Source organism: Dermacentor variabilis, chromosome 4 (assembly GCF_050947875.1).
Source record: "Dermacentor variabilis isolate Ectoservices chromosome 4, ASM5094787v1, whole genome shotgun sequence".
NCBI lineage: Eukaryota > Metazoa > Arthropoda > Arachnida > Ixodida > Ixodidae > Dermacentor > Dermacentor variabilis.
The window spans coordinates 181,125,419-181,150,111 of NC_134571.1; positions in this window are offsets into that span (position 1 = coordinate 181,125,419).

Sequence of the window (24,693 nt, forward strand, 5' to 3'; positions counted from 1 at the left end):
GGATAGCGGGATAATCAGTATGCGTCTTGATGCAGCCGGCCCGACTAGCACACTACGATATAGGAATATTCTTGTAGCCACAAAGCGCATCGATCAAGCAGGTCGACAGGATCCTTTAGTGACGGTTCATGGTTACAGAGAATTGCGTGTCGTACAAATACTAGAGGAATTTGAAAACAACCCAGACGAGAGCCGGGCAGCCATGCTCAGTAATCGAATAGTTGCGCTCCGCTGCTGTAAGGAGTCGGCGTGCGTAAGGGATGACACGATCGTGTCCCTGTTGGTGAGCGGCTAAGACGGCTCCGGTCCCGTGACCTTTGGCATGGGTACGGATCTCTCTACAGGAGGCCAGGCCACTTCTGGCCAGTATACGCGGCATGGTGAGAATGGTAGTGAGGTGGGAAATTGCAGCAGTCCTAGCGGAACCCCACGTAAACACACATCCTTCTTCAGATGATAAGTAAGTTGTTGAGCAATCGCTGCGAAATCTGCTACGAACAGTCGAAAGTTTGCAGCTTAGTCCTACAAAATTTCGCACGTCTTTGACAGACTGAAGTAGAAGAAAAAACGTTACAGCACTAATTTTCTCAGGGTCTGATAGAATACCGGAAGCCTCGAGAATGTAGCCCAGCATATAACATATAAACATATATAACAACATATAAATCTGCCGGCGACCCGAGTGACACTCCGATGAATTCAGTTTAAGCCAAGCCTTGAGAAAAACTTGAATAGGTGATAAGCGTTCAAGGTGTGTACGGCCTGTAGGGGAAAATAAAGAAAGTCGTCTAGCTAGCAAAGGCATGTTGACCATTTGAAGCCTTGAAATCTTGAAGCAAAGAGTCTATCATACGTTTGTACATTGCTGGTGCGTTACATAGACCAAATGATATAACTGTTATCTCATATAGACCGTCTGAGTCGACGAACGCAGTCTTCTATTTGGCCTTTTATCCAAAGAAATTCGCCAGTAACCAAACCGAAAGTCCATCGAGGAAAAGTAGTTGGCATGGTGGAGGCAATTGCGGGCGCTGTCAAGGCAATGCAAGGAGTAGATGTTGTTTTTGGTTATTCGGTTTAGATGACGCATGCGCAAAAATGCCACATGCCATCTTCTACATTACAGAGCACAACGGTCGATTCCCAAGGGTTCGACGAAGGCAAGCATCCTGTTCACTTCATATTCAACGACCTTACGCGCTGATTCAGAACCTCGATATGGCTGGCGATGAATAGTACGAGCGTCTCCACTATTCAGGTGATACTTAAAAATGATGCCTGACCCAATTGTCGATTGTTGAGCTCGGCAATATCGTGGTAAAAAACCAAAAGGTGCTGCTTGTTCAGGTATTAGGTCCGCAGCAATCATGGAAGTAAATGTGGCCTCAAGGCAAATTGTGTCCAGTGAACAGGCGTCTACAGAAAAAGTTGTGACGAGTTCGTCTGGTATAGCACGCAGCGAGGCAACCGATATGATTCGGGTATAATTAGCTTTGTCTGGCCGAAATTGAAGACTGAGAGGGATGTTCGATTATTGGTAATGGTTACGACGGAGTGGGTTGTAGAGATATTGCGCATTAAAAGCCCAACAGGAACATGTGTCACGACGTAATCGCCATCAGGCACAGGGAAAATTATATTGTTATGGAGTGATTGATGCATGGATGAAGGCGAGGTTTGGCAGAGCGATGAAGACGGCGATGAGGTCGCTTGCTCGTGGTCCTGATTTGACATGTTTTCTTGCCCTTGCTTTCTTTGCAAATATTTTGTAATTATATTCTTCGCCAGGATCTCGCCTCTCTCACACATTGCTGGAGGAGCGAGGGACGTCACGCCTCGGAACATAACTCCTTAGCGGCCATTGTGCTGAACATTTTTCGGCAATGGTGGAAGACGCGGAACCTACATCAGCGCCTGCCACATCAACGGCCGTGCTGATGGAACCCCGGGATCCTGGCACGTTCTTCGGTTCCGGTGCAGCGGACGTTGAAGACTGGCTGGCGAAATACGAACGCGTGAATGCTAACAACCGATGGGACCCTACCCTGATGTTTGCAGATGTTATTTTCTACGTCAAAGACACTACAAAAGTATGTATGGTTCGATAACGACCAGCTGAGATCGGGGGCTGGGACACCTGCTGAGAAAAATTACGAGAGTTGTTTCGGAACAAGGTTGGGCGTACCTTGAAGGGATCACCAACGATGCCCTCAACCTCTTAATGTGCAAAAAATTCTCTATTGTCAAAGCTATTACAAAGGAGTGCCGGCACTTTGAGGAGCCTAAAAGCCGACGTGCTGGCCACGCGCTTGTCCGTCTTTGCAACACGGCGGCAACGTCATCTAGCGAAAGGCTCACGAACTTGAGGCCACAACCCCTGCCACAATTCCCACTGGTGACTTGAGCGCGATTACAACTCTATTCGTCCACATCAAGGGCTGGAAGCATGGACAATAACACTCTGTGCACCGTGGCCAGCCGTATACAAACTTGATAGCGTCCGCCCTCATACTATCGAGAGCAGCAATTTGCTTTGCGATCTCGCGACCATGCTGGGTGGAGAACCGTTGATGATCGACCTTTATGTTTTGTCATCGTATCGACCACTTCGCCCGATACTTAGCCACCCCTCTGGTTGGATGAATGGATAGATGGATGGATGTTATGAGCATCCTCTTTGGAACGGGGCGATGGGTTGCGTCACCAAGCTCTTGCTACTATACTGCCTAATATCCTACCTAGGTTAAACAATGGAAAAAGAAAAAAAAACACTATGAACTACCACGCGCAAATTTTCTGATCCCCTATTGCGAACTGTGCCCATTGCGAACGTCTCCTATTGTCTATTGCGAACGTCTCCGTCTTTTGTCGTTTCCCTACTTTTCTTCCAACAATCCTCCATTCGCCTCTTACCAATGCCTATTGCGGACATGTTTGCCTTACCACTACTCCCGCTGAACCCAAGGGCTTCAAGGAGGCAAGTGGTCCTTGTCGCCTCGAACGCCATCTACACCTTGCCGCCGTCGAGACAGAACTGCTTTCCGATATTAGCCCAGTCGTATTTCCCGAACGCCGATGCTCCCACAAGGATGAACAGTCGCTCCCCGTCGCCGCGTGGTCACGAATCACGCTCGCCTCCAAACACACGCCCGTCGTCTCACTCACCGCAGACTCGCTGCTCGTCGTCCACCTTTAGCCCAGCAAGTGGCTACAAGGAAAACTAAGCAGGGAAGCAATCAGAGGTTACGCTGCATTGACGACTCCCACCAAAAATCTTTTTCTGACGCTGCCGACGAGACGAAACTTCTATCAAATCGTCCTGAATGAGGTCGACAAGGTACAAAAGACGTGATCGAAAGTTTCTTTAGCCCGTGGGCCTCCCCTGTCATTCTCGTGAAAAAGGACGGCGGCTGGCGTTTCGACGCGGATTATAGGAGTTTGAACAGTCACCGATAAATACGTCTACCCTTTCCATGGCATCGATGGCGCCCTCGACTGCCTTAAAGGAGTCCAATAATTTTCGTCCGTCAACATTCGGTCGGGCCACTGGCAGATTTAGGTCGACCCTGTGGACTGCTAAAAAACTGCATCTATTACGCCCTATAACGCGGAGTTGCCTAGTCCAGTTTTACATCCCTGAGGACCCATAATTGGCCGGCAACAAATAGCAATGTGGCTAGGCTGACGGCAAGTGACGGCGCTGAGGTGACGGCGAGCGAGTGGGACGAGAGTCACCGACAGAAGCTTAAGAGGTAGGAGACATATGGCGAGGCGATTAGTGATGTGGATCGGCTTATGCGTGAGTAGAAGGGGAAAAGTCGCTCCAGTACGGAGACGTCCAAGAGGTACAGCCGTAAAGAGCTACATGGCCAATACGATGACAGCAGAAACATATAGCCTTGTCGTCCGGAGTTCTCGCCTCACTAGTGATGCGGAGTCCGGGAGGAGAATTAAGCTCGCTGGGATGCACAGCTGTCGGCACCGGTCTGGCGTCAGGTTGAAAGACAGACCAGGTAGCAGGAAAACCGAGGTTGGCAAATTATTGCCAACCTGAATAAGGCAAGTCACTGGTGCTGATTGGTCAATGGTGTGACCAAGTGGGCGTGAATAGCATGGGGCTGGACTTCCAGTCTCGATCTCGCGGAGAACGATACGCGTCAGGTTTTCGTTTAAGGCGGGTGTAGTGGCAAGGTCGACGCAGGGTAACGTCGCAGGTAGGTTAGGGAGACCATAGAGATGTGGAATAACGCGGCGGCTTTTGGTCAGCTCGAAGCGGCGCATTCCATGGTAATGACATGGATATTAAAAACAATATTGTAGATCAACAAGTTGAATGCATCGTCCGCGATCCTTTTGACCACATGGCCTACTTTGTCAACCTCGCCCATTTTTTGTCGACTTTCCGAGAAAGAGCGAGCATGTCTTTTATGTACGAACCATGCGATTTAGTGGAAGACTGCACACAGATGGCAAGCTCTTTTCTTGCAGCCAGTTGGCGACCATTAGGGTTAGAATGACGTCGTGCAGTTGGACCTTCAAGTCATTCCAACCAGACAGCTTGCCAGACACGAGGTGTTCCGCCAAAGTAGGATAGTGTATTTGCTAGCATTATGATGGGGTCGCAGCGGTTGTTTTGGCTAACAGATTGATACATGCTGGGTCAATCCTTAACGTCAACATTGTCGTGATAGGAGACTTTGCCAGAATCGCGGGTATACGTAACCATAACGCACGTCGTCGTTGCAGTCGCAGAGCTAGATGCAGATGATATGTCGTCACCGGGAGCCATGTTGGAAAGCTTCGTGGTACGGCCGGTGCGGAGTTCCGTGGCGAGGACGGGGAACGCCATCCTCCAAAAAGTGTAATGCGAAGGAGTTTTAAAGAGTAAAACTTATTTACACTATATTCGCAAAAACAAGTACAGCACTGGACAGTTCAGCCCACAGCTTGAGAGCCAAAAGCAGTTCGTCTTCTTCGTCTGCACGCCCACGCGCATCGTCCAAAAGAAACACGCATTATGCATGTAGCATGCAGTATCATAGACAGAATAAAGGGTAAGAACAATTAGGCAGGCAGCCTGCTACAAACTTATGCGCACATTCAACGTAAATATTCAAAGCTATGTGAAGTAAAGCTTTGCTCGATCTGTTTATTAAATGCTCTAACCGATAATTGCCTGCACAGAGTTCAGAAGCATACCAAGTGCGTGCCATCCACACAACATGGTAACACCACATGGACGCGAACCACGGCGCCACGCATTACACCGTCTCTGGGATAGGCCCACTTTGATATGACACTTTATCGGAGGTTGACCCGCCGAATAAATTGAGTCTACATTATTAATCGATGACGTGACTGGCACGTCAGTAGAATGTAGAATCAGTAGAAATGTCATAAAATGAAATGCATACGTCACTGTGAATGCGAAGTGCTACTTTTTTCAAGCTGGCATGTCTCGGTATTCCCCGTTTTCCTTTTTGCTGCAGTGAACCTCTTTCTACAGTGTATGTAGAGCCGCCTCTGAGACAGTAAAATAAAAGGATTGTCAGTTAGCCCATTATCCTGCGCTAATTACTGTGTTTGCCCATTGCATAGCTACACACCAAGAAACTGCAATCTGGAAAATGAGTTTCACTTATAATCTACTACACGTTATTTTAATGTATGGCGCTGCCTTTCGCTGCTGTCTTTGTAATGAATAAAATCTCTGTTCTCTCATTTCTTTATGTAAGTGCGTCGGGCATGCGCATGACTCCAATATTACAAGATTTTCGGCTATGTGTTAAGCAGGCACCTAAGTGTTTGCTCTGAAAAAGGAGCACAATTGCCCGTATTCGTCGCGGTCACTCAGCATTACATTACGGCATAGACACAACAGTTCCGTTCAACCATACAATTGGAAACTTGATCTGCGGCTCTCTTTACAATCGACTGGCTCATTGGTGATCTGTAATGAAAGTGGCTAAGGTAAAACTTTAATTTTCAAATACCGCACGCCTGAGTACAAAGGAACGATGCTCACCCATTGCTTGAGCAGAAGTTGACTGAAGAGTTGTAAGATATTGCCTGATAGCCGCAGGAAAACATGAAAAAAGAAGCTTATCTACGCGGACAAAAGATCCTGCACAACCGGCACAACTTATCGTCGTCTTCTTCATGCCATTATTCGGCAATGAAGATGCTGGTGGAAACAACGCCGGTGCACTGCAGCAAATGGCACAAGCTTTTGCCGTGAAAGTTATAAAGATCATCGTTCTTTGCACCTCTTGCAATCGGCTGGCGAATTCCGCTAAATATATGCCGAGCATCAATGAGGGCTTGAATTTTCTCTTACAGATAAGTCTACCGTAATGATTCTTCTAAACACGGGTCCTAATAAATAATGATAGCATTGAAGTGCGCACGCCGTCACTCTTTACTTTTAAGTAATTAACTGCCATGATAAGTACATTTCGGTCAATAGCCGGAAAACGTGCAACCTAGAGCTACAACTTTTGGGTGTCCTTATGGAAAATTTGGGACGTTTCTTCTTGAAGATACTCCTGCAACGCGTTGTCAAAAAGGAAGAAGAAACAGACGGCATTCGACTTAAGCGCAGAGAAAGAAATACCACTAGAGGGGACGCTCGATGAAAACTGGCAGCAGGAAACACTTCATGCCTAGTGGTCATCCCATTCGTTTGCTGACGCGAGCATCGGAAAAAAAAGAATGTAAAATAAATTTACAGACTTTTTATTCTTTTTATTCCTTCCCCCTCGAACTAGGAAGTTCTGCGCACAAATTAAACTGCACTTAGCGACTTATTTTTCCTGCATTACCGAGCAAGAAGATAGCGGCACGCCGGATGCGTGGGTGATGCTCCAAACACGCCACCGAAGCGAGCGAGGCCGACTGCTCATGTGAAGTTCGCTTGTTCGGTGACCTTTCTCTTTTGGATTGAGCCTGGTTTGTTGCGCTGTTGTTGCAAACCCCGGAACGAGCTTTTATATAGAACAAAATAAGCATTTCCTCATTTACAGGGCGTCTTGCGTCTACTTTATGAAATTCACATGGAGGCTTTTAAAGATAGTTTGCCATCATTTTTATTAGCAACAGAACGATTCCGCGAGCAAAAAAAAAGGCAGAAAGAATGAAATGCCGTGCCGATAAACGCAGTCGCCGTAACGCGTGCAAGCTAGCGTTCAAAACGCGCTCTCCCAAAACAGAACGCGGAAGCATTAATCCGATCCGCTTGGTGCGCTGCAGTCAATTTGGCCGCTGGGATCTCAGGCAGTGCCCACTCGGGCTGAATGCATGATTTAAGCGTGAAGGCAACATTTGAATGCGATTGCGTTAGACACCCCATGTCGCAGAAGATCCAGCATTGGCGTCTCGCGTCGGTGTCCGGCCTCCAGCAGAGGACGTCGTTTCGGCAAAAAGATATTGGAACCGCTTATACCCAGGCCCTCCCTGTGGCGCGGGGAACTTACTGAGCTGATTGATTTTCTCAAGCTAAAATGCGTAAGGAAATCACAAGGTATGACTGTCACATAACCTACAGACATGGTAACGTCGGACTGTAAGGTGTCTATAATCGAAAACATAATACCGTTTCAGGAAAACTGAAAGAAACCCTTGTCCAGCGTTTCTACGAATCATAAATCGGCCGCCACTTTACAATTGCTAGTAAGTGCAGGGGGCGTCGCTCTTCCGGATGCGCCGGACGTTCCTGCAGTGGCGTAGCAACAGGGGGGGGGGGAGGGGCGCGGGGGGCCGTGGGCCCCGGGTGCAAGGGGCCAGTGGGGGGGGGGGGGGGACTGTCATTTATGCCTGAATGCACCCCTCTTTCCGCCAGCTTGACTGGGCGCAAATTGCAAAGAATGCTCCGGTATCCAATAGCCCGAGCTCAGGAACCCGATGCGCTGCGCCGCAGAATTGTCGACTGCAGCTCTATCAACACCCCACGAAATAATTGCACAAATGTGCGGGCTGACAAATTTAATTCGCCAAATGGTCGCTAAACTATTCGCCTTAGCGGAACGTTTCATGTGGGGTACGCTCGTGCTGTGCGTTCATGCTGAGAGCAGGAGTCGCGAAACATACACTGAGGCGTTGTAAGGCGTTGGGGCTCTTGGGTCCCTCCTCCGTTCAGAACGCGCAGCGAAACGAGCAAAGACAGCAGCAAGAGAGCAGCGTGTCATAAATGGGGCCGTCAAAAGTCACGAATGGGATTCTCTGGATCGTCTTCAGACTCGGTTCGGCCGAAGAGTTTGGCGGCGTATGACTCGACAGGCTGTAGTCGCGGGCCCGCCGTGAAGTACGGCTCGCTTTTATTTCCCCTCTCCCGCTCGCTCCGAGAAGCCGCTGCGAAACCTGCCGTTATGTTTCACGCTTTCCTTCTTACGCTCAAAAGTTTCAGAAAACTGTTGTTGTTGTGTGACTTCATGCCACAAGTACAGTGCCGGTATCAGCTGCACAGAATATTATAAAAAAAAGAAAGGTAAATTTTGTAAGGATATTTCCCGATCGAGATTCTATGAAGTTATGTCTTTTTGTGATTACTAGGAATTCGGTAGCGCGAGAAATATGGCGGATAAGTAATAACCATATCCTTAATAATACCGTAATTAGTACTTATAGAGGAACCACTTCAATTCGAGAATTGAGGACTCAAAGTCATATTATTAACTCAACAAAAACTTCTTAAACAAAATCGTTTTGGGTGCTACAACCTACAGTACTTTGGCACTGCGGGCGGCGCCCAGTATCAAACCTGGAAATTGTCGATATCCTCGCCTTCCTCGAATTCAGCAGGTGGGGGGGGGGGGGGTATAGAAGACCTATGGGCCGCGGCTGCCACACGACCTAGCTACGCCACTGCGTTTCTGCGCATGCGCAATTAAGAGCGGGTGCCAGAGAGAAAATGCGGGACTCTTGCTCCTTGAATATATGACTAGGCGCAATGGAGGACAAGTTTCTTAGTGCGTGTTGTATGCGTTTGTCCATGAAGATGCCGGCATTGCGGGGTGGGGTCTAATTTGTTTACGCTCGGACGCTGGTTTCCGGCACGGTGAAACAGGTGAAGCAGCGCCCAGTGGACGTCCCATTTCGCGACCGCTGTGTCTCGGCTATGCCTCGCTATGTCGGACAGACTGTCTCGCACCTACGGCGCTCGTAACAAGTCAGCCGTGCCAGATCATACCTTTCTCGTGCCTTACGGCGATGTACCTTGAAAATAACAGCACAGATATTTTCTTGTGAGCAGTAAGAACTGCAGTAGAGTGCGGGCCGCACATATTGAATATATAAAATGCAGAGCGCCTGAGCAACCACGGCCGAACGCAAGGGGTTGAAAGGCCGCCGGTGACGCTCGCCGCCTGTGCAATCGCTATGAGAACACGCGTCGCCCTACCCTAATGCCTTTTACGGCAACGTAACATAACCTAAGCTAACCTAAAGCAAAGCTAAACCGAAGCTAACCTAACCAAAGCACAAAGCCAATAATCAACACGGCTTGACATCAGGCCATGGCGTTAAGCTGCGGTTGCTAAGGCGCTGTGCGTTTATTTCACTCAAAGGGGCCACTCAAAAACGCTACCGAAAGGTCGCGGACAGCAGCATACGAAAAGTTTGCAAAGAGTGGAGATACTGCACCACCCTGGCGGGTAGGGCCTCTACTACAGCCACTACTGCTGCCCCGAAAAAACCAGTCATGTTTTTTTGAAGGTAGAGCACTGTAACCAGCGAGAAAGGCTTAATTCGGCATGACTGACTCAGCAACAGCGACACAGGCGCGAGAAACACGGAGTTATCACCAAATGGGGCTTCCGTGCCCCCTGCTTCACCGCGTCGGCAGCCAGCGTAGGAGCGCGAACAACTTGGACCCCACTGCGCAATGGCGGCACCCCTAGGGGACAAATTAATACAACACGAGTAAAGAAACTTCTCCTCTTTAGTGCGTAGTAATAGTCAGATATTCAAGGAGCAAAATACCCCAAATTTTCTCTCACGCACCCTCTCTCGCTCGCACCTACCCAGAAACGTAGGGCGCCTCCGGAAATTCCTCGCCAAATGCCACGCCCCCCTATGCTTACTAGTAATTTCAAATATGCAGACCGGCCACGGCGTCCGCCATTTGCGCGCGCCGTCGCGCGAGTATCTTGAGGCTACGGAGCGGTTTTCCGGACTCCTGGAAATACCTCCAGATGGCGCTCGCCTCGGCCACATGATGGGGAGGAGAAATGCAGCCGTAATGAAGCACAGAGCGCTATGGGGATACAATAGGTACGAGGGGCCCCGACGTATGTGGAAAGGTGTAATGGTTCCAAGGATTACTTTTGGAAATGCGGTTGTTAGCTCTAAATCAGGGGTACAATCAGGACTCTATGGCAACCAAAGGTCAGTGGGACGACTGGCATTGGGCGCTCACGGGAAGACTACAAATGAAGCTGTGCAGGGTGATATTGGCTGGACTAGTTTTGAATTCAGGGAAGCTCGCAGTAAAATTGAGTATGAAGAACGACAGAGGAATATAGAGGAAAGTAAATGGCTGGGAGAGTGTTGAGGTATCTGTACAGGAAAAACATGGGTTCGCAGTGGTGGAAAATAGCTAGGAAGCTTACCAGCAAGTATGCGGCTGTAGGGTGGGCAACACAGCAACCAAAAACGTCAAGCGGAAAGTCAGAGAGGCTGAAATAGTCGCATGGGTGGTGGCAATGCAAAAGAAACCTGACATGAGTAACTACTCAAGAGGAAAGAACTAAATAAGGAAACAAACACTTTATGATAACTGAAAGGAAACTCATTACTTTTCACTGCCTTTAAATTTTTCGAAACCTTTAACAAGGCTTGAACAAGAAATGCACGTGAGGGCGTCACTGCACGAAGCTGCTGCAACGCTGACACATGCGCGATAATATAAAATATTATATATTTTGTATTATAATAAGCTGTGCGGCGCACGCTGCCATGAAGTTCCGATTACAGTTGCCCCCTTGCGAATAAGTTATGCCGCGTTACTGGTCGTGGTGACCACCGACATATTCCGGTCTTGCGGGCACTAAGGACGAGCTAACGTGCGGCTGTTCTTTTCGGAGATTGTAATTTTCCCCACTGTATGCATGATTTCACTACGCTGTCAATTTTCCATAGACGCCGATGACGCCTCGGAGGTGCCTTGGTATCCACTCGTAACGCGATGCTACGAGGATACGCCTGAACGCGCTTCCATTCATTGCTAAGTACACAGCATAATGCGTCTGCTGTGCCGCTGGAGAGGTGACACGCTAAGAGGCGGCTCTCCAGCATACCCCACACATGTTCGATTCGGTTGAGTTCGGAGCCGACGGGATCTTTGCTCAATTATTCTACTTCCAGTGTTTCACGGATTATTATCACAATAACCCTCTCTCTACAGAAATTAAAGTAGAAGAAACAGCCACTCCGTAGAGCAAACGTGCTGATCTTACTAATCATCGAGCTTGCTCACATACACAACACAAAGTTTGCACCATGGAAAATTAAACACCTTCATAGACAGATTGGCTACGATTTAAACTTGGTAAAACGAGGTCCGGAACTAAGGTTTGGCTTTGATTGAACTTGAACACACTATATTTAATGAATGCTTTATAACAATGCTAGACAAGACCCAAATGAGCAGGCTGAATCAATACGAATATTGCTTACAATTGTCGACATTGTGACGCATAAGAGAGGCGTATCTACACACGTTGCGGTGAACATTTCTTGACGCAACGCCCTTGCGTGCTGCGTACACAGGTTCTGCGGACGCTACAGCCTAATGTTTACAATGAACTCTCGTTGAACAGAATTCACGAGACCAGGTAAATAACTTGGCTTTTCAGAAGAGTTTCATTTACCAGGAGTTTGAGCTCAGTGGTAAACAACGTGCTCTTGTGAAAGGGGCACATGCTGTGTGGTAAACACTACGTAATAAGTGTAGGCGATTTCGTTACGATACTTATACTTGCAAGCGCCTGATGATTAGAGCTAAGAACAGGAGATAATTGCAATACTAAAAGAAATGTATCTAAGCAATAAAAAAATGTTGGCCTGTTGATATGTGTGTATATATATATATTGCATTCCCGCATGACAAAACAAAGTAACGCTGCCTGGCTTAAACAGCAATTCCATTTACCAAAATTCTACAGCATCAAAATGTACGCAATTGTGCGCGGTGCTTAGTACGCTGTCAGTTTGCCTTCGACGGTAATGACACTTTGGACGCGTCGCGGCATGGATTCGTACAGCGACGCCACCGAAAGAGAATGTCGAAGACGCTCCCCCTCTTCACTCAGTGCACGCCAATGTTTGTTTGATGTTGCGCTGGAGAATCGGTGCGCGCACAGGTGGCTCTTCATGATGCCCCACACATTTTCAATGGGATTGAGATCGGCGCCTACGGGTGGCCAAGGAAGCGTAGGGACGGCGAAGTTCTCAAGGACGGTGGTCACAGTGCGAGCTGTGTGAATTGGACTCCTGTCATGCTGCAACAGGTAGCACCCATCCTTGAATTGTCCCTCCAGGGCGTAAGACACGAGCACTTCCTGGAGCAATTCGCAGTAGGTTGATGCAATGAAGGAGCCATCATTTCGAACAAGTGGACCGAGTCCGTCCTGGCTGATGGCTCCCCATACGCTGACGGCATATCGGCCGCTGGACAAGACGCTGTGGCGCTAACGTTGCTCGTATCTGGAGAAATTTAATTTAAACAAAGTCGGTCCTCGGTCTGAAATGGGTGCACTTGAAATCTAAGAATCGTGGTGGTTAATCTAGCCAACTTGTAAATCTGCAGTAAGTTTTTCACAAACTATTTTGCCGTGTGCGAAAAGAAATATAACTCTGGCATGGGAATGAGACAAGCGCTAGCATTTCTAATTCTCATTCTCATTCTTCTCATTCTTATTCTTGGGAAATTTTGATACAGACGGTGCTCTGCTGACACATGACATTATTCAAGGGTAATTTTCTTACTGTCAATAATTCAAAACTGCTGTAAACTCTCACCGGCCACTCATAGGACGCCGAACAAGACGCTGCTGATCCAATCTCGATGAGAATGTGGACTCATCGCTGAAAACCGCTTGGCGCCCTTCATCCACCGTCCAATCTTCCACAGAGTGCGCGAACTCAAGCCTTAGCTGCCTCTGGTTCTCGGTCAGATGAGGCTTCTGAGCAGCCACGCAGCTCTGCAGCCCTGCTTCTCGCTGTCGCCGCCGGATTGTGCTAGACAAGACGCTTAGCCGAAGCCACGCCGAAGCTCATCGCGAATATCGTTGGCGTTCATGAACGGATCCGCCGCAACAGAGGCCACGATGAGCAAATCGGTGAGGTTGTTTGTTGCCCTTGGTCGCTTACTGCGCTCTACGTCAGCAAAAGTTCCCTCATCGTTGCGGTACACCCTAATAATTCTACTCAGTCCTGTTCATCCAGGGCAACACCGTCGTTAAGGCAGCTTTTATCGACGCAAGCTGTCCCAAAGAGATCAAGGTGATGGCCCATTTATGCCGTGTTAACTTTCAGTTCTTTCAATATAAATATGTTCTTACACAATTCCAAAGCAGCCAAGGCAGAGATATTATATAGCCTGGTTCTTCTGTGAGACATTTATCTGTATAATTGCTTTATATAAAACTCCATCATTGCCAAAAGGGTCCTTTCTAGCGGTAGATATGTGCCGTCAGCGTAAGAAAGGCTGTCAATGTAGAGGCACTCAGTCCACTTGTTCGGACTGATGGCCTTTTACTGCGTTATACAGCCCATTCTATACCTTGCCCCCTGGACAGACTGCTGCAGCCGCACTGCATTGGGGAAAATTGCAAATGCGTTAGTGCATTTCAATTAGGCGCACCTAAAGTCCCATGGTAGCGAGATTTAACCCGGAGCCTCGCACTAGGCCATGACTCCTTAAGATATCCCGATTTTAGCAGGTATATCTTTACAGCTTATCTTGATTTTTTTTGCCCAGTCCGACATGTGTGGGGTATCGTGCAGAGCCGCCTGTTAGCGTGGCACCTCTCCAGCGTCACAGCAGACGCATTAGTATCATCATCATCATCATCAGCCTAGTTACGCCCACTGCAGGGCAAAGGCCTCTCCCATACTTCTCCAACTACCCCGGTCATGTACTAATTGTGGCCATGTTGTCCCTGCAAACGTCTTAATGTCATACGCCCACCTAACTTTCTGCCGCCCCCTGCTACGCATCCCTTCCCTTGGAATCCTGTGCGTAACCCTTAGTGACCATCGGTTATCTTCCCTCCTCATTACATGTCCGGCCCATGCCCATTTCTTTTTCTTGATTTCAACTAAGATGTTGTTTACCCGCGTTTGTTGCCTCACCCAATCTGCTCTTTTCTTATCCCTTAAAGTCACACCCATCATTCTTCTTTCCATAGCTTGTTGCGTCGTCCTCAATTTCAGCAGAACCCTTTTCGTAAGCCTCCAGGTTTCTGCCCCATATGTGAGTACTGGTAACACACAGCTGTTATACACTTTCCTTTTGAGGGATAGTGGCAACCTGCTGTTCATGATTTGAGAATGCCTGCCAAACGCACCCCAGCCCATTCTTATTCTTCTGGTTATTTCCGTCTCATGATCCGGATCCGTGGTCACTACCTGCCCTTAGTAGACGTATTCCCTTACCACTTCCAGTGCTTCGCTACCTATCGTAAACTGCTGTTCTCTTCCGAGCCTGTTAAACAATACTTTAGTTTTCTGCAGATTAATTTTCAGACCCACCCTTCTGCTTTGCCTCTCCAGATCAGTGAGCATGCATTGCAATTGGTCTCCTGAGTTACTAAGCAAGGCAATATCATCAGCGAATCGCAAGTTGCTAAGGTATTCTCCATCAACTTTTATCCCCAATTCTTCCCACTGCAGGCCTCTGAATACCTCCTGTAAACATGCTGTGAATAGCATTGGAGATATCGTATCTCCCTGTCGGACGCCTTTCTTTATAGGGATTTTGTTGCTTTCTTTGTGGAGGACTACGGTGGCTGTGGAGCCGCTATAGATATCTTCCAGTATCTTTACATATGGCTCATCTACACCCTGATTCCGTAATGCCTCCATGACTGCTGAGGTTTCGACTGAATCAAACGCTTTCTCGTAATCAATGAAAGCTATATATAAGGGTTGGCTATATTCTGCACATTTCTCTATCACTTGATTGATAGTGTGAATATGGTCTATTGTTGAGTAGCCTTTACGGAATCCTGCCTGGTCCTTTGGTTGACAGAAGTCTAAGGTGTTCCTGATTCTATTTGCGATTACCTTAGTAAATACTTTGTAGGCAACGGACAGTAAGCTGATCGGTCTATAATTTTTCAAGTCTTTGGCGTCCCCTTTCTTATTGATTAGGATTATGTTAGCGTTCTTCCAAGATTCCGGTACGCTCGAGGTTATGAGGCATTGCGTATACAGGGTGGCCAGTTTCTCTAGAACAATCTGACCACCATCCTTCAACAAATCTGCTGTTACCTGATCCTCCCCAGCTGCCTTCCCCCTTTGCATAGCTCCTAAGGCTTTCTTTACTTCTTCTGGCGTTACCTCTGGGATTTGGAATTCCTCTAGGCTATTCTCTATTCCACTATCGTCGTGAGTGCCACTGGTACTGTATAAATCTCTATAGAACTCCTCAGCCACTTGAACTATCTCATCCATATTAGTAACGATATTGCCGGCTTTGTCTCTTAACGCACACATCTGATTCTTGCCTATTCCTAGTTTCTTCTTCACTGTTTTTAGGCTTCCTCCGTTCCTGAGAGCCTGTTCAATTCTATCCATTATATAGCATTAGTATGCTGTGTATTTAACAATGAATGGCAGCGCGTTCAGGCGTCTGCTCATGGCATCCTGTTACGAGTGGACACCAGGGCACCTCCGAGGCGTCATCGTCACCTGCGGAAAATTGACAACGTAGTGAAATCAAGCATACACTGGAGAAAATTACAATCTCCATAAAGAACATCAGCGCGTTGGCTCGTCCTAAGTTCCCTCAAGACCGGAATCTGTCGGTGGTCACCATGAGCAGTAACACGGCGTAACTTATCCGCAAGGGGGCAACAGTAATTGAATCTTCATGGCACCGTGCATCGCACAGCTGCACCTGGTTTTATACTCTCGCGCATGTGCGAGCGTTGCCGCAGCAGTCTGTAATGACACCCGCGGAGGGAAACTCCCAGGCTTCGGTGGCAAAGGTAATTGGCGCCAGGTATGAGGAGGGCGAAGCCGAAAATCCGTTTCCCTTGCATGGCCTCGTAGATCGTCGCGCGCACGCGCGCCGATCCAGATGGCCAAGTCCTTCCCCCCAACTCCTTTCCCCTCGCCATCCCTCGTGGCTCCCACGCAACTCCCTCACCTTCGACTGTGTCAGCGCGCGCGCCTTGCGGCCCCGCCTGCCCGGCGCCAGCTTAGGGCCGATTTACGCTCAAACCGCCCATAGCCGCACGCCGCACCGCATGCATGCGGTTCGTGAAAAACGGGCGGTCGTCGCGATCGGTCACAAAATTGCATTTACGCTGAGTCCGCATGATGCGGTGCGGTTCGCATGCGCCCTCTGGTTGTCCAAATAGGTAACCAGCAACTGGCAACATGCATCAGCGAGTTGGCAGCCTCGTGTGCTGGCGACTAGCAATATTTCGCATTGTGCCTGGATATTATTATTACGTTTGCTGTATTATTAGTTATATTTTTATTAGTTAGCTCTAGCGGTTCGAATGCGCCTGCATCCGCACTTCGGTTTGGGGACGCGACGTCTGTTGAAAGCTGGTAAACATTCGGCAGTGCGCAGAGCAACACTGTTCGAAGTCGGCAACTATCGCCAACAGCAGACGACACTGTCATATTTTTGTCGATGTAAGTTGAAGCTTCCGCGTCATGGTGAAAACGCGACTCTTGCACTGTCATATTCTGTGCTGCATGTGTGGCATTGACGTGGTGACCCACCTTTAGAACACTGTGCCGTCGACTCACCTGTGCCGCTTTTTGTATTATTTATTTACTTGCTACCGCATAATGTTGCGACAACATACGTCACTATGTGCTCGGTTGTGTACGGCGCGATGGCGCACTTTTTGTAGCTGTGCTAGCGAAAGCTTGTGTTGTGGAGAAGCGACGCACCATCACTCCTCGGCTGGACGAAGCACCAGTGCGGAGAAACGGGAAGCGACATTATCCCGAGTCGAGTTCTGAGAATCCTCCGTCGCCCTCAGCGTCTCGGCTACCGGACAGGGACCGAGAGTTTGCCCCCTCGAACACATGCAGCTCTCGCCTGCGTCTTTTGTAGAAAATAAACGCAGTCTGTTTTCTGCCACCAACCGATGCGCACTCCTTTCACGGATGGGGCCAGACCCCGTACGTAACACTGGCGATGAGGCAGGAGTTGCGAAGCAGATATCTATAAGTTTTCGCAGTTAAGGCCATGGCTACAGGACGAATGCACGGCGCTGTCGAGCCTTTCTCGGCCAAATCATGGGAATCGTGGATCCAGCGCCTCGACTTTTACTTCGTGGCGAGCGACGTCAGCGAAGAAGCGGGCACTTCTCCTCACGCTTTGTGCAGCCGACACTTTCGAACACCGTGTGCGCGCTGATAGCGCCGAAGATCCCGGCAGAAGTCAACTTAAATGATTCAGTGACACTTCTTAGGCGGCACTTCGACACCAGGACATCCGAGCTTTAGAGCCGGTACGTGTTTCAAAGACCCGACCAACGGCCAGACGAGTCGATCAGCAGCTACGCTGCGGCCCTCGGAACCTTGACAGCCGACTGCAACTTCGGAGCGCTGCCTTCGGCTACAATATCGACGACGTCACCTGACACCCAAACGACCGCTTCAGCGGCGAACCCAACTATGCCGCCCCAAGATGTGATGCTGCGGGACAGGTTCGTCCGCGGCGTCTGGGACGAACATCTTCCGCAGACACCGTTCGCCGAAAAAGCCTTACATTTCAATGCGCTGTGGACTTAGCCTTGTCAGCGGAAAGTGCGTCAAGGCATCAGCGAGATATCAAGGGAGTAGCAAACTCGGAGGAAATTAACAGGACGTCGCAAATCAAGCCAGGAGGCAAGGATACGTCAGCGCGTCATTGCTATCGATGCGACGGCTTGCACGACCCTGAAACATGCAAATTCAAGACAGCCGATTGCCGTTTCTGCTCCAAGGAAGGTCACGTCTTGCATGCCTGCATCTCAAAGAAAAAGAAAAACACGGAACCACGCTCCGACAACTAGCAGCAATGGGCACACAGTGTCAAGCCACCACCTGTCAGCAAATCCTGCTGCAAGCTGCACACAGATAGTGTACGTACACACTGCCCCAAGTTGCTCGTGGACTTGATAGTGGAGGGAAAGCCAGTCCAGTTTGAGGTGGACACAGGTACAGCATGCTCCCTGATAAGCGAGGACACGAACTACAGAAGGTGGAAGAAAAACACTCCGTGGCTTTCATGCGAGCCGCTCGATTTGTGCACATGGTCAGGTAAACAATTACACGTCCTGTGCTCCGCACAAGTTCATGTGATGTTGAGATCAAAGGACTACCTGATGCCGTTGTTGGTTATGACGGGCACCTGGTGCAACCTCCTAGGAAGAGATTGGTTTTTGGCACTTCAAATTCAGGTGAAGGGGATCAACCACATTGGAGAGCCAGCACTAGAAATTACAGAGGTCGTGGGATGACACCCAGGTGTCTTCAAGGAAGGCATTGGAAGCTATACAGGTCCTTTAGTTCACCTGGAACTCGAAGATGGTGCGACAGCAATGTTTTGCAAGGCTCGTCCAATTTCAGTGGCGCTGCAGGCACTTATGGAACATAAGCTTGACCATCTACAGCGCCAAGGTATCCTAAAACCAACGCAGCATACCAAATGGGCAACCCCATTGGTACTTGTTCAGAAGACCGACAGTACACTCAATGTCTGTGGTGACTACAGGAGTACTGTTAATACTGTTACTGTTAATGCAGCAGCGAAGAAGGCATCTTACCTGCTACCAACTACAGATGAAGTGTTTGCAAACCTACATGGTGGAACCCTCTTCTCAATGTTGGATCTTTATCAAGCATATCAACAACTGAAAGTTGATGAGAAAACAGCAGCACTGCTCACAGTGAACACCACAAAACGACTAATCAGGGTGGAATGCCTCCCGTTCTGAATTTCCACTGCACCAGCTATCTTCCAGTGCCTGAGGGAGACAAAGATACCTGGAATTCCAGGGGTGAGTGTTCCTCTTGACGACATCATTGTCAACGGGAATAGTGCAATGAGCATGCAGAGCATCTGAATCAGGTTCTGTCGAGACCAACTGAGAAAGGCTTACGCCTCAAGAAAGAAAAGTGCAGGTTTGGAATTACGTCAGTTTAGTTTCTGAGACATCGAATTGATAGCAATGGTGTTTGCAACACCGAGAAAAAGGTTGAGGCTATACTTCAAGCACCCAAACCATCTGACAAGACATCCCTAAGGGGTTTTCTGGGCCTTATTTCATTTGACGACTGCGTTTTGGAGAACAGAGCAATGGTCGTGGTGGAATTGTATAGATTCCTAGAGAAAAACACACCCTGGAAGTGGAAGAGCAAGCATCAAGCCAATTTCGAGGCACTTAAGGAGATGATTCGTGCATCTACAGTGCTCACTCACTACGACGGGACGAAGCCCCTTCTTTTGTCTGTGGACGCATCGCCGTACGGCGTTGATGCCGTCCTCGCTCGGGAAGATGCTATTTGCCGAGAGGCACCCATTGCATTCAGTTCATGAACACTGGGAAGTGCCGAAAAGAGCTACTTCCGGATCAACAAAGAAAGTGCAGCAGTAATCTACAGCATCAGTCATTTTCATAAGTACACAGCTGGCCGGCATGTGACCATAACAGATTGCCAGGCATTGATTGTAATCGTGAGTGAAACAAAGCAAGTATCCCGGGTCTTTTCATCAAGGATTATGCGATGGTGCCTTAAACTAGCAACGTACGATTACAAGTTGCTGTACAGGCCTGGCCTACTGCACCAAAATGCGGACACTCTAAGCTGACTTCCACTACCGGCACAAGATGAACCTTATCCCCCAAGAGACGTGCTCATGTTGGCTACCATGCCCAGCTTCCAGCTTTCACCGCGTCAAATAGCACGAATGACTCGAGAGGACTCAGTTCTGTCCCAAGTGATGGAGGCTGTTTCAAATGCTGAAGTTCATAAACTGCCAAAAGAACAGTTTTCATCGTGCCGGAAACTGGAGACTGAGCTTTCAGCACAGGAAGGGTGCCTTGTTAGAGGCTTCCGGAGGCGAGAAACTACCTTCTTAAACTCGCACCTGCAAACCACCATATAATTGTGGTCATGAAGGCATGTGCACGAAGGTACTTTTGTTGGGCAGGCTGGCATAACAGGCCATCCTTCATTTCAGTAGAAGTTGAGAGCTTCCTAAAGAAGAATGGGGTGATCCATGTAACAAGCACACCGTACCATCCTACAACAAATGGCCAAGCAGAAAGGATGGCTTTTGAAACAAAACGAGCATTAGCCAAAAACAAGGACGAAACATTCGCGTGTAGGCTGGCCCACTTTTTCTAAAGCAACACACCACCATCTGCACATCAACGGGTGAAATGCCAGAAGCACTTGTGTTCGGGCGTGAGCTGGATACAGCTCTCACGTACACTCGGCCCCAAGCAAAAGCGAACAAAATCCATACCAACTGCAACAGGGACACAAAGTCGAGAGTACTCGCTGTCGGACAAGCAGTTTTCTTTTGAAACTTTGGAGGGAATCCGATCTGGACAGAGGGAACGGTTTTGGAAAAGCTAGGCCACAGATCGTGGCTCATTAAAGGCCCCAACAGGTTAGTGCGATGACAATGTGACCACATCAAGCCTGGTATTTTGAGACACCCCACAGAAGATTCGGCGACACAGGATAAGGGCTGTACGCTAACCGCGAGCAGTGTCCCGCTCCCATTTATGCTTGGGATAAAAGCAGATAACTCCACGTCGTCAGAGGCCACTCTCTCAGGAATGCTGGAGCCTTCGCAATCATCGGTGACCAAACCAGAGATTGGCACTGCCCCTGAGACCGTGCCAAACACAACTGCAGAGTCATGCCCGCAGCGGGAACAACACCCTCTGGATCACTACGGCGACTCCATCTGAGAAGGGAGGCAAGTGTTTTGTACAAGCGATGCACCACCACTCCTCAGCTGGATAAGGCACCAGTGCAGACGAAACAGGAAGCCACCCCGCCCCGAGTCGAGTTCCAAGAATTCTCCATCACCCTCAGCGTCTCGGCCACTAGACAGGGACCGAGAGTTTGCCCCCTCGAACACATGCGGCTCTCTTCTGCATCCGTTGTAGAAAATAAACTCTGTCTGTTTTCTGCCACCAACCAATGCGAATTCCTTTCACGGATGGGGCCAGACCCTGTACGTAACAGCTTGGAAGAACACGCATACACGAACACACAGGTGTATCTAAGCCAATGAGCAAGGGATCTGTCACAGCAACAGCGTAGCACGCTGAAGCGCCGCAGCATTATCTATTAACATACTCCTATACAGATGTTCTATTATCACGGAATACAGCTGTGTTGATTGACAAGTCACTTCATCACCGAGCACGCATGTGAATCATCAACAGCGGCTTGTTGATTTAGTAGCACTTTGCTGCTGAGGTCTCTTTAGTAGCTGTCAAGTTAATAGTGAGCCTACAATTGCTTACATGATGTGATATGGCATTGCACTTCTGAACAATGATGTTACACCGAACGAACGCACGGGGGTGCACAGAGCTAGCATTTGTTAAATCTATGTTACATCATTATTTCAAAGTGCACTGCCATGTTAAGTCATGACTAAACAACTAGCCATCAGTACGTCTTGAGCAATTGGTTACAATTATGACATACATAAAAGTGATATGTACATATCACAGTTACTTCTTCAGGCAGAGATGCTTGTCAGATATGTTTTCAAGAGAAGAATGTTTGCATGAAAACAAATATTAATTCATATTGCTGAAAAGACACCACATATAGGCGTGAATTCACCTAATGTTTACATTTCTTGTTGGTGCTAAAAATGTCCCTCCCAATAGAAGTAGTGTTATGTCATTCATGCCTTAAGAGATGACGGAGCTTTACAGCGCACACAAGGCAGCAATGCCCATGCATAAAGGCCTGGGTGGCCAATCTGCTGCCCCTTCACTATTTATCCATACTTCTATCAGCATTTAAACAATGTACAGCCTGTGGTCAAAGTGAATACAGGCATGCTTGCTCTCTCAGCAATGGCGACAATCAAGGATGATTGCCTTGAGACCGTTCTTACCCGCCGTGGTTGCTCAGTGGCTATGGTGTTGGGCTGCTGAGCACGAGGTCGCGGGATCGAATCCCGGCCACGGCGGCCGCATTTCGATGGGGGCGAAATGCGAAAACACCCGTGTGCTTAGATTTAGGTGCACGTTAAAGAACCCCAGGTGGTCAAAATTTCCGGAGTCCTCCACTACGGCGTGCCTCATAATCAGAAAGTGGTTTTGGCACGTAAAACCCCAAATATTATTATTATTGAGACCGTTTGCTGCTGTCAACATCATTTATGCATGCATTCTATTTTTATTCTTTTCCCTAGACAAAAAAGAAGCTTGCACAGTCAGTGAGCTATAGCAAAGTAATGTTACTTGATTGCGTTGGGCTTGGCCCAAACGTCATTCATGTAGTGACAACCTAGCTAGCTGATGCACAGCCACATTAAAAAGAAAGAGAAGTGCATAGGCTAACAAACAGGTGCACAGTACGTGTACTTCATCTCAAAGCAAAGCAAGATTATCAAGCGACTATATAGAGATCTATATTAAGGGGACGCAAGCATTGAGGCCCCCTAGTACTTCGAGCCTCAACGATTGCATCCCCCTGATCTAAAACTCTCTAATAAGCATTGCAACGAGTGCAAGGATCTTGCATGCAAAATGGTTGACTTATTAAGTCATTTTATATTTGCCTTTCTGAATCAGTAACAGCTTAAACAGGTACATGACAATGAAATGAAATGCTGGCTCATATGGTGCACAAGACACAAGTAGGGGAGAACATTTGCCATGCCTGCTGTAACACCGATTCCAACATGCAGTCGCTTGTGGGCAATGAATGCATGTTCATTGTGTCAGGGCAACTTGCACCTTCCCCTAATGAAAGAACAGAATGCCTGCATTGTAGACATTAGTTAATTAGCAGCATGTGCGGGGCAGCACAAGAAAGTAAGGGAATGTTTGTTGCCATTTTTTATTTTCATAACCAACAGACAGTTTCTTGGGTGGAGCTTTATGATGAATTCATATTATGTTCTGTGTAAATCTGTAATGTGGGCATGTTCTATTATGCAATCACTTCATAAGTAGTCAAATGAATGCAGATAGCCCCGTAAACACTGTGAAACGGAATGCAGAAATTTCCAGTTAAGAAGCCATAGTAACTCACACTCTGTGCTGAACATAAAATAGAAAAAATGCGTAGTGGCAAATTGGGTGCACATTCTCATCTGCCATACAAATCCATATATTACAAGTAATCTTTTACTCGTTCTCGTATTGCTTACAGTTGCACGAACCTTACTGCAGCATCCTCTGTGGAGTAAAATAATCTTGCCAGTCACAGCTACTTGTTCACTCTATTAACATATATTAGCCCCCAGGCTCTCCTGTATCCCTTCATGCATGCTACAATACCATGGCTGTGCTCAATCACCTCTTTCCATTCCACTGAAATGAAGATGGCATATATTTGTTACCAAAATATGCTGTAAAGCATAACTGTTCATCATTCTTTAAGCCTCTGAGAAGCAAGGATGGATGTTCAGCCTTGCTGTTGTGGGATTTCATAGGTTCTAACCCACCGTCGTATTTCTAAACAAACAATGATGAAATTATATAATCAAGCCATACCATCAGTACAACTGAGGTATTGCTTCCCCAGGGAGTCTCACTGCTACCCCAATTTTGTAAATACTTAGACATGTTAACAACCTAGACATGCTGAATTTAACTTCACAGTCTGTGTTTTAACACGACAAATAAACCAGATTAACCCAACAGCCCTTATATCATTCTCTTAATCACTTGAAATACTAACTAGCACAAGGCATTATAGTCATATTATATTCTGTTTGTATGTTTGGTGAATTGCACAAATAATTTTTGTCGCCCCTACAGCCTAGCTGATGCTGCCTTTCTTTATAACAATTAAGCAACAACCTTACTTGGTGCATTGCGGTGAGAACTATAACTAGCTTCACAGTAGCACTGCATATGTACCCTCACACCACACCGTAGACATGCTTCTATAGATGCTATAGGCTGGCCACAATCAGCATAATTTTGAAATCTAGATGAACAGGGTGCGAATTCATGTGTATCAAATAAATGTCTGTTCCATTGAGAGGCTGTGTATTTGTGTGCAACATAGTTAATTCACTATACTTATGGTAGAAGAACAGAATACACAGAACAACAAAAGCAAGTTCTCTCTGAAAAGCTGCTTTTTGCCACTATTATATGCAGCAAAGTAAGACTTCAGAAAGCGCAAATATGGCTTAGAACCACAGAAAGCTGAGCTAGTTGGTAAAGATTCATTATGCAAAAAAGAGGTGAGGTGTGCAGACAGGAAACAAGAGTAGAGAAGTCCACTTCTCTTGTGTCCTAC